At 40.5% G+C, this 9558-nt stretch overlaps 1 long non-coding RNA gene across 1 annotated transcript in view; it reads left to right on the top strand.

Annotated features, from left to right (window-relative positions):
* LOC114208847 (uncharacterized) overlaps positions 1-9256 on the top strand; it is a 51073-nt gene extending 41817 nt beyond the window's left edge. Inside the window, exon 3 of the long non-coding RNA XR_003609159.2 lies at positions 9063-9256. This is a non-coding gene — a long non-coding RNA (uncharacterized LOC114208847). The remainder of the gene's footprint in view (positions 1-9062) is intronic.
* The last annotated feature ends 302 nt before the right edge of the window (positions 9257-9558 follow it).

The raw sequence follows: 9558 nt of genomic DNA on the forward strand, positions 1-9558 counted from the left end.
TCTTCAGCTGTTCCTTCTCTTTCTCTCTCTCTCTTTTTTTCCTATCTTCTCCTGTTCTGATCTCTAATGATGGAGTCCCACTAGACTTAGTCCTTGGACATCTTTTCCCTGTATCTCTAGGTACCAGATCCACTTAGATGTCTAACGGGCATTTTAAATTTAATCTGTCGAAGCTGGACTCCTGATATTTCATCTTTTCCCTCACCCTACCCTCCGCCTTTCATAGGCTCAGTTAACGACTGCTTTATTTTTCCACTTGCTCAGGCCAAAAATCTTGGAGTTATCTCTGCCTTCTCTTTTTCTCTCGCACTCATTATTGAATCCATCAGCACCTTATACTGGCTTATCTACAAAGTATATCCAGTGACCACTCGCCCACATTCATGACAACCTTATCACTCACCCACAGATCTCAACAGCCTCCTAACTGGTTTCCCTTCCCCTCAGAGCAGGCAGAGAGGTTCTGTTCCTCCTCTCATGGAATCCCTCCAAGGGAGGGATAAAAGCTGAATGATGGCGTCAGGGTACTACCACATGGCCTGGCCCAGCCTTAGCTCTCTGTCCTTCTCTCCCCTTACTCATTCATTCACCTCCAGCTGTACTAGCCTCCTCGCTGTTCCTTTCTGTTGGCCAAGAACCTAGCAATGGCTTGTAGTAAGCACTTAACTAAGTAAATTTCAGCTGAATCAATCAGAGAGAGAGATACTGGGAGATATTGTGCTTACCCAAACACATACAACAAAGATGCCATTAGAGCTTTGCTGGCCCCAAAGCCTATGCTTTTTCTATGCTGCGAATGATGCCACTTGTACTTTTGGAGGATGACTCTGGTTTGGTCATGTTAAAATAACTACCAAAAACAGGGGGTGCCTGGGTGGCTCAGTCGTTAAGCATCTGCCTTTGGCTCGGGTCATGGTCCCAGGGTCCTGGGATCGAGCCCCGCATCGGGTTCCCTGCTCCGTGGGAGGCCTGCTTCTCCCTCTCCCACTCCCCCTGCTTGTGTTCCCTCTCTCGCTGTGTCTCTCTCTGTCAAATAAATAAAATCTTAAAAAAAAAATAACTACCAAAAACAGAGTTTTCAGCTTTTAGGATTCTTGGGAAACATTCTTTCTTGAGTTTATGTATAAACCATCAAAGGGCAGAAATTTCAGGTATTTTTCTTTTCTATGAAAGTGTGTATTTACCATTTCAACCCTTTAAGACATGGGTGACTAATTTGTTTTTATATCTCATAGGGTAGCCTTGAACTGTATCTTATCCCCTGACAAATACCACCAGCAATTATCTTGTTTGTTACAACTTTTTTTCCTTAGAAAAGAATATGGGTTTTCCACCATTATTGAACTTCTTATAGATTTTCGTTCAAAGGAAACCTTTTGAACTCATAATAAGTTTTGAATTCATGAATCCTGAAATGAATTTATGGCTTCTGGCAACTTGTCCTAGAGACGGAGAAAGGAAAGAGTGATCCTAACACAGATAAACACATTAAGCAGTTTCAGTAAATAAGCACTGATTCTTCTAACTGCTGTCAGCTCAGAAACAGATTAGTTGGAGGGCTGCTTTCTAGCACTCGGATTCACAAATTCTCCTTGGAATTCGAGGACACAGGGCCTTTTTATAGTTAAACAGGTTAGAGCCGAGAAGAGGGACACATACCACACAATATGAGTGTGTCTGGGGAAGACAGGATGCACTTTCTTTCGGATCTAATTTTCCTTTCTTCTTTTCAACTTCCTCCCCTTCTGCAATGACTTCCCAACAAAAGCAGCTTCCTTGGAGAGGCTGCTTCAGCTTTCTAGCTGTGTTGTGACTCAGCGCACAACAGGAGCCACTTTCCTCTCCCAGCTGATAATTTTGTCAGGAGACCTGGTGTGAAAAGCATTCCTCGGTGCCAAGCCCCCCCGCTGCTGAAGGACCCAGCCTCTGAGATAAACAACCGATTATTCTGTTCTCCTGGAGAGCTTGTTGCGTCGCGTGGCGTCTTTCTTTAGAGAAGAACCTCTGCGTTGTTGTTTGCGACAACACGAAAACATGCTCAGGGGCCAAGGAGGAAAGTTGTGGGGAAACAATTTATTATTTTAAATGGTAATTTGAAGATGGATAATTGGCCTTTTTCTGATCTTTCGTGAGGAAACTGCATTCCCATTTCTCCCCCAGACTAATTCAAGATAAATGTATTTGCAAGTTTAATGCAACTCATTCGCTTTGGAAGCTTCCTGGCTTTAAAGATGCCTGTTCTATGAGAATTACAGACTTCAGAGTTCTAGAGGGCATAACTAATAAAAAAGGTGGCAGCATGGTAGCTGGAGTATGAGTCTCAAAATACAGATTCCTAAACCACACAGTGGCTTGTGGGGCACTTTCCAGACCTCGTTTCTGAGATGGTTGTGTAGAGTATGACTGCCTGACATGGAATCCTAAGTGAGGCTTCCTTTCTCCTTATGCTGGGAGCAAGACAAACAGGTGGAATGAGTGACTTCATTTTTCACTTTTGTGTTTGATTGAATTAGACGACCCAGTTTACTGCTTGATTTGGAATCTTCTGAACACAGCCTATTTAGCCAAACAGTATTTGGGCTGTTTGACTGGCATTGACCTTTGTAGCCTAAGTAGATGAAGAAGAAAACAGGAGGAAGGAAGAAAACTAGAAAGATACGATGGCACATTAAAGGGAAGCACATTTTATAAACGAAAATAAAAAGCCACTGTAAAGTAAGCCCTTTTCAGGGGGAAGCTATTTCTCTATTGTATAGCCAGAGTCTTAATATTATCTGAGTCAGTATCTCCTGTAGTGATGTCAAGGTTAGGGGGCATCGGAATCATGAGTGGTGGAGACTTATTAGGATACACTTAGTTGGGTCCCACCTTAAGTTTTTGGGTGCAGTAGGTCTGGGCTGGAGGCTGAGGATGTGCATTTCTGGCAAGTTCCCAGGAGATGCTACTGCTGCATCAAGTTGAACTCAAATGAAAATATAAAAGCAAATTGAAATGAACAACTTTAACTTAATGTGACTAATGATGCTATTTTGAAGAAATTAAAGCAATATTGGCATCGTGACTATGGCAGGATCTTTCTTCAACATGTCATACCAGAGTGACTATGTGGGAAGACCCACTTTTTTCACCCTTTTAAATTTAAACTGAAAAATATTCATTCCGTTAGTGTAATATGTCATGATTTGGCCTTTTCATGATTTATCACATTATTTACTTATTAGGTCTGTTTTTTGTTGTTTTTCTTTTTCTTTTTCGAAGCTCTCAACAATTAGCAATGTAAGCATTCATTCGTTTGAAAGTATTTGTTTTGTGAGTACCTGTCCTGTGTTTTGGAGTGTTGTATAGGTATAGGAGAAAAAAAAATCCCGAAGAGGGACCTCCCCTCCAGGAGTTACTGAGAGGGGGCAGAGTGGGGGGTGGGGGGAAGAGGTGAAAGACCAGGCTAGAAAAGTAGATCATGTGGAGTCTCATGAAGTGAGGCAAGGAGTTTTGATTTTCTTGGAATGGCAGTGGGAAGTCATTGGAGGATTTTGTTTAGGATTACTTTTTAAAAATCTGGCTACTAGGAAGAGAAGGAGCTGTAAAGGAATGTGATGTGGATCCTAAAACTGTGGCAATGCTTCATCTTAACTTTTTCATCCAGGTGATCTGTGACATGCCATACATAAATTTATTGGATGTGTATGGAGAACACACGTTGTCCACCACGTTTTTATTATTAAAAAAAGCTGAAAATATCATAGAGAAGTCTGAAGGCCCTCAATGTATCACCTAGCAGATAGAAAGGAGCTGTTTTAGAAGAAATTATATAGGCTTTGAAGTCAGACTGGTCAACACTGGTTGGGCCACTTAAGCAAGTTGGTTAACCTTGCAGGGTCTCTTTCCTCCAGAATGGTACTAATCACATTTCTAACTCAGGTGTGTGTGTGTGTGTGTGTGTGTGTGTGTGTTGAGGGGGGCAGTTGGGTGCATAGTCTTTGCACAGATATTTGAAATAGTCACTTTACATATATTTACATACATTTAAATAAAGGTGTCAAGAGAAAAATATAACACAAAATAAAAGCCAGTTAAAATCTAGAGGACCAGGGCAGTTATAATTATCATAGGTGAGAAAAGAAAACCAGGAACCTGAGACTGGGTCAGGATGAAGGGGCCTTTCCCTCAGTCTTGGCCCTCCTACTTGTGCTTTTTAAGCATGCTATTAAATAGAAAACTCTCACTAAGGGGGATGAAAAGGCTTTCCACTTCTCTGAGAGGAATCAGTTCACTTCTGTGTAGTTATTCTTGCTTTGTAGATATGGAAAATTTTTATTCAAGAGGCTAATCCATTGTTTTAATTTCTGTATTAAACTCCTAGTCAACCCCACCTTGTACTGTTGTCAGTGGACCACTGAATTCTGCCTCTTGGTGGAATTATGGTGGTAGTTCCATAACCATTTGTTACAGTCTACGTGCTGACTTCCATTTGCTTTTAAATTATGCCACAATTCAAATGACTATAATGCCATTCTCTGAAGAATGCTTAAAAGAGGGGTCTCCGAAAAGCTTTGTGAGATGGGAGCACCCTGGTCAATTTTTTGAAATAAGGAATGGGAGATGGAGGAAGAGAGAAAGTGAAATTGAAAGAATATTCTAGGGGCGCCTGGGTGGCTCAGTTGGTCAAGCATCTGACTCTTGATTTCAGCTCAGGTCATGATCTCAGGGTTGTGAGATGGAGCCCTGTGTTTCTGCACTCAGCGGGGAGTCTGTGTAAGACTCTCTCTCCCTCTCTCTGCCCCCCCTCCTTCTCTCTCTCTCAAATAAATAAGTAGAATCTTCAGAAAAGAAAGAATATTCTGTATTCTCTTAATGTTCTACATCTTTGATAAAAAATTTCAATAAAAAGATTTTATTGTAAATACTGTTGCAGAATATGTATTTACACAGAGAGAAACAGAAATCTTATTTTGTCTAAACACCACCAGGCCTGCTCAGTTGCTTCACTGTCCTTGCAATTACTTTTGTGATGACAATGAATAAACTTAACTCTTCCACCAAATATGCTTAAGGATAATTTCACACCCCAGTGCAATGCAGCTGCTTCTGCCATGGCCAGAGTTTAAGAGCGCATGGGAGCATCAGAAAGGAAGCATAACAGACTATTTCAATTTAAAACCATGGCATCAAGAATATTGTGTGTTATCTTCACGTTCAGACTTTTTCCCCCACTGAACAATTCCAAAGGGACAAGAAGTCCTAGTTGTTGTATGTTTAGCAAAATGTTTCTAATAACTTTCTAAATGAGTAGGGCTTTTCAAGATCATGGTACATTTTGCCTGAAGTCTTTTTCTCTTTTAATTTTTAAATTCAGGTATGTTTGGAGCATGTTACCATTTCATTTACACTTAGCCTACCAAGCTGTAGTATTTGAAGAGTTATTTGATGTTGGAGAAGTCCTATACATTTTTTATAAGCCATGTTAAGCGTTTCTCTTTGAACCATAAAGTTGCATTTTTGCGGTCTCTAAGTGGAAATAAGTTTAAAAAATAACATAACTAGGGTTCCTAAATGCAAAATCACTAAGAGGAGGAAGAAAATGTATCTCAGTATCTTTTCTCACCCAATAAGAGGATACTCATCTACAAAGAGCCGGAAGTTGCTCCATTCTTTAATAACAATCTCCAGAAACAAATGGAATTTATGAAGGCTATTATATCACTGAAGCAAACAACCAGTCACTTGATGGTTCTATCAAAAGATCAATGCAAAGTTAAAAAAAAAAATGGGGTGGAAGGGTTGGTAAATAGTTTTTCAGTATCATGCATACATTTCTCTGCCCCAGCTTTGTTGATGGAATCTTTCACTTCTTTTTTTGCATAAAAGGATTGAAATTCAGGGACTACTTCAGTGGTTTAGTCCCCTTTTCTTCTCTTTCATTCGATTCAAAGGACTATCCACTGTTTCTTACTGATGCATTTAGAAATTTTAAAGCCTAAGGTAACCTAAACAACAGCTTCTTCTCAGTATTTTCAAGGCACAAGGTTCTACCCAAAGTAGTATAGACCCAAAGCTGTGAATGAAAGGGCTTAAAAATGTTGACTGATGAGCATACAGAGTTTATATTGAAGAAAGTGAACCTGCCTGCTCTGATCTAGGACGGGACTTGACAAGTGAAAACCCAGAGAGTTGCCCCTGTTGTGGGCATGAGGTCAAGACGGGAAAGCTAAAGGGCAGAATGAGGCCTACCTACAACCTGGGAGGCCCTTTCAGGAGTGGTCAAATCTGGTTTTTTATTTTTGGTACTGCAGTTTGTTTCTCAGAAATGTTCTTTAGAAAATCAGATCCCAGAGTCATGGTTCCGGTTGAAGAAGGGTGATTATAGGAAGGGCAAAGGTCTTCCCTGTTGACTTCTTTCTTCTGCACTTTGACAATGGCTCCTTAGCCAACTACAGCATTCCTGAGGGGTTAGCTTGATCACCACTGTGACCAAGGGCAACTCTCTCTTTTTATAGCTGAGAAAACCTGAGGTAAGAGAAAAGTAGCAGTATTTTATTCATAGTGACAGTAATAATATTTTTTGGCAGAAACTAAGTTATTTTCCATTGCACTATGCCAGTGGTTGACGACAACCTTTTTTCTGTAAAGGGCCAGATAGGAAATATTTAGACCGTGGGCCATATGGTCTCTCTGGGGATGACTCAGTTCTGCTTTTGTAGTGAGAAAGCAGATGTAGACAATACATAAACAAATGGGTTGGCAGGGTTCCAATAAAATGTTATTTATGGAAACTGAAATTTGAATTTTGTATAATTTTCATGTGTTATAAAACATATTCTTATGTTCCTCCTTTTTTTTTTTCTTAACCGTTCAAAAACGTAAAGATCATTCTTAGCTCCTGGAACTGTACAAAAACAGGCATCAGGCTGTGTTTGCTGACCTCTGCACTATTCCACCTCTTTATCCAGTTTAAATAGTACATTTCATGCACTTCTTTAAAATAGTTTAGACCATCTTTGGGATTCATAAAAGTATCATTTTTTTTTCCCCATGGATGTTTCCTACTCAACCACTCTCTGCTGCCCTGATCTGTATATTTGCGTGTTTTCCCCCAACCCCATCTTATTTCTCTATAGTTTTACCTGAGGGTTCAGAGCCATTTACTGAAAAGTTAGGATTCTCCTGACCGGTTTGCCAGTGAGTGTGTGAATATATATATACCCAATCAAAATCGGAGCTAAACTAGGTTGGATTTCCTGTCCATAACTAATCCTCCCAACATCAGGCACTCTGTTCAGGGAGACCTGGCTTCCTGCTCTTTCAATGCTCATGATGCTGTGGCAGGATATACTCTGCCTAATTTTCTCAGCTGTCGTCCTCCTGAGCTGGATTTTTCTAAAAGGATGAGGGTCAACAACAACAGAAGTAGCAACATTTGTAATAAGACTAATAAAATAATAACTAACACTTATTCAGCAACCATTATGAGATACAATATTACATGATAGGTAAAGATGTAAAATCTAGGGATGCCTGGATGACTCAGTTGGTTAAGCGTCTGCCTTCAGCTCAGGTCATGATCCCAGGGTCTTGGGATTGAGTCCTGCATCAGGCTCCTTGCTCAGTGGGAAGCCTATTTCTCCCTCTGCCTGCAGCTCCCCCTACTTGTGCTCTCTCTCTCTCTCTGGCAAATAAATAAATAAAATCTTAAAAAAAATTATGTAGAATCTATCGCCAGACCTCATGGGATAATCCTAGTTCTGCCACTTACTAGCTGTGTGATAATGGGCAAGTTACTGCTACCTCTGTTTCCTCATCTGTAAAATGGTGATGATGATGGCAGTATATATATACCTTATAAAGTTATAAAACCAAATGACTTAATATATGTAAAACTCTTTAAACAGTGCCTGATAAATGGTAAGCACTATGTAAATATAAAATGGTATTATTGTTATTATTGGCTAGATATAACTTCAAGTGCACTTTTTTCATATTTCCTCCCAATTCTTCTATTTCTTCACCCTAGAGTTAGGCATCATTAACTTCAGACAATAAAATCTAGACATTGCCTATGTCTACAATGAAAACAATAGTTAAGAATTATTGAAAACTTATCATAGAAATCAGGCATTAGTCCAAAGTCTTTCTATGCATTGAATAATTTAATTTTTGTAATATTCTCAAGATAGATACTATTAAGATATATTTAAAGATGAAGGAACTGAGACACAGACAAATCATTGTAGCTAGCCCAAGGTCACATACCTGGTAAATGATTGAGTCATTACTGAAAGCAAAATAATTAAGAGTCAAACCTGAATAGATGTAGGTTGAAAGTTCGCATGATCATATAACTGAAGTCCAAGTGTCAGGTGAATGCGGGCTTTCATAGTTCTTGGAATATTAAATCTAAGAGGCATCTTTTGAAACCTAGAAGAGTAAATTTTAGAGAATGACAAGAAAGTACTGTTTTATATTGTGGACAGAAAAGCCACAGAATTTGTTACTTTAAGAGGCTGTAGAGGCTTCAGGAAGACAGAATAGAGATATTTGGGATTCTTCACCTAATCATGTAAGATTACTCTTTGGGGGAGAGGCAATAACATATCTCCCCCACTCCCAAACCCTACTTGTTACTTCTCTAGGTTAAAGAATGACACTTTGAATAAAATATGAGACTGACTTAGAATAGTAATTTTATACTACCTTTGCCTTAGTAAGTTTCATCTCTCTCTCTCTCTTTTTTTTTTTTTTCTATTTTCTCCCCCTTGGTTCCTTGTCAGAGCAACAGGAGGTGGAGAGACACCTGGGATATTGCATCGCAGCTTAACAGACGCTGGTGTATTAATCCCAGTTGGGAGTCTCTGTTCCCATGTCACCCCAGCTCTCCTTGGCAAGAGCCAGCCTCCGAAGATTGACAATTAACTTGGGTCAGAAAGGATTATTTTGGGAGCATCTAGAAGAATTTAAACACCCCCATGGGACAACTTCAGGCATCTTAAACAATCATGGGTTTGAAATCTAGGGGCACATTAATGTGTTATTTGGCTCAAAATGTTTCCCATTATATTTTCTTGCAGTTCAGAAAGACTACAACTTCAAAAGACATTAATTAGGGGACGGAGCAAGATGGCGGAGGAGTAGGAGACCTAGATTTTGTCTGGTCTCAGGAATTCAGCTGAATAGGGATCAAACCATTCTGAACACCTACGAACTCAACAGGAGATGGAAGAGGAGAGTAGCAACAACTCTGAACAGAGAAGCGACCACTTACTGGAAGGTAGGACGTGCGGAGAAGTGAACCCGAGGTGATATTCGGGAGGATAGACGGCGGGGGAGGGGCCTCCATCGGCCGCTTCTGGCAAGTGCTAGAGCCGCGGAGCACAAAATCGGACCTTTTAGAAGTCGGCTCCGCTGAGGGACGTCGCTGCAGTGGCTAAGCGGGGGGTGGAACCCTCGCGGGACAGTGTGGTCTTAGGACCCTTGGGGTCACAGAAAGACCGGGGGTGCCTGAATGTAGCAGAGCTCGCAGGTATCAGAGCGGGGAAGCCGGCTGCAGAGACGGAGCCGAGGCGC

Source organism: Eumetopias jubatus, unplaced genomic scaffold, assembly GCF_037043125.1.
Source record: "Eumetopias jubatus isolate StellerSeaLion01/CBP00866 unplaced genomic scaffold, mEumJub1_p1.0 scaffold_16, whole genome shotgun sequence".
Lineage (NCBI taxonomy): Eukaryota > Metazoa > Chordata > Mammalia > Carnivora > Otariidae > Eumetopias > Eumetopias jubatus.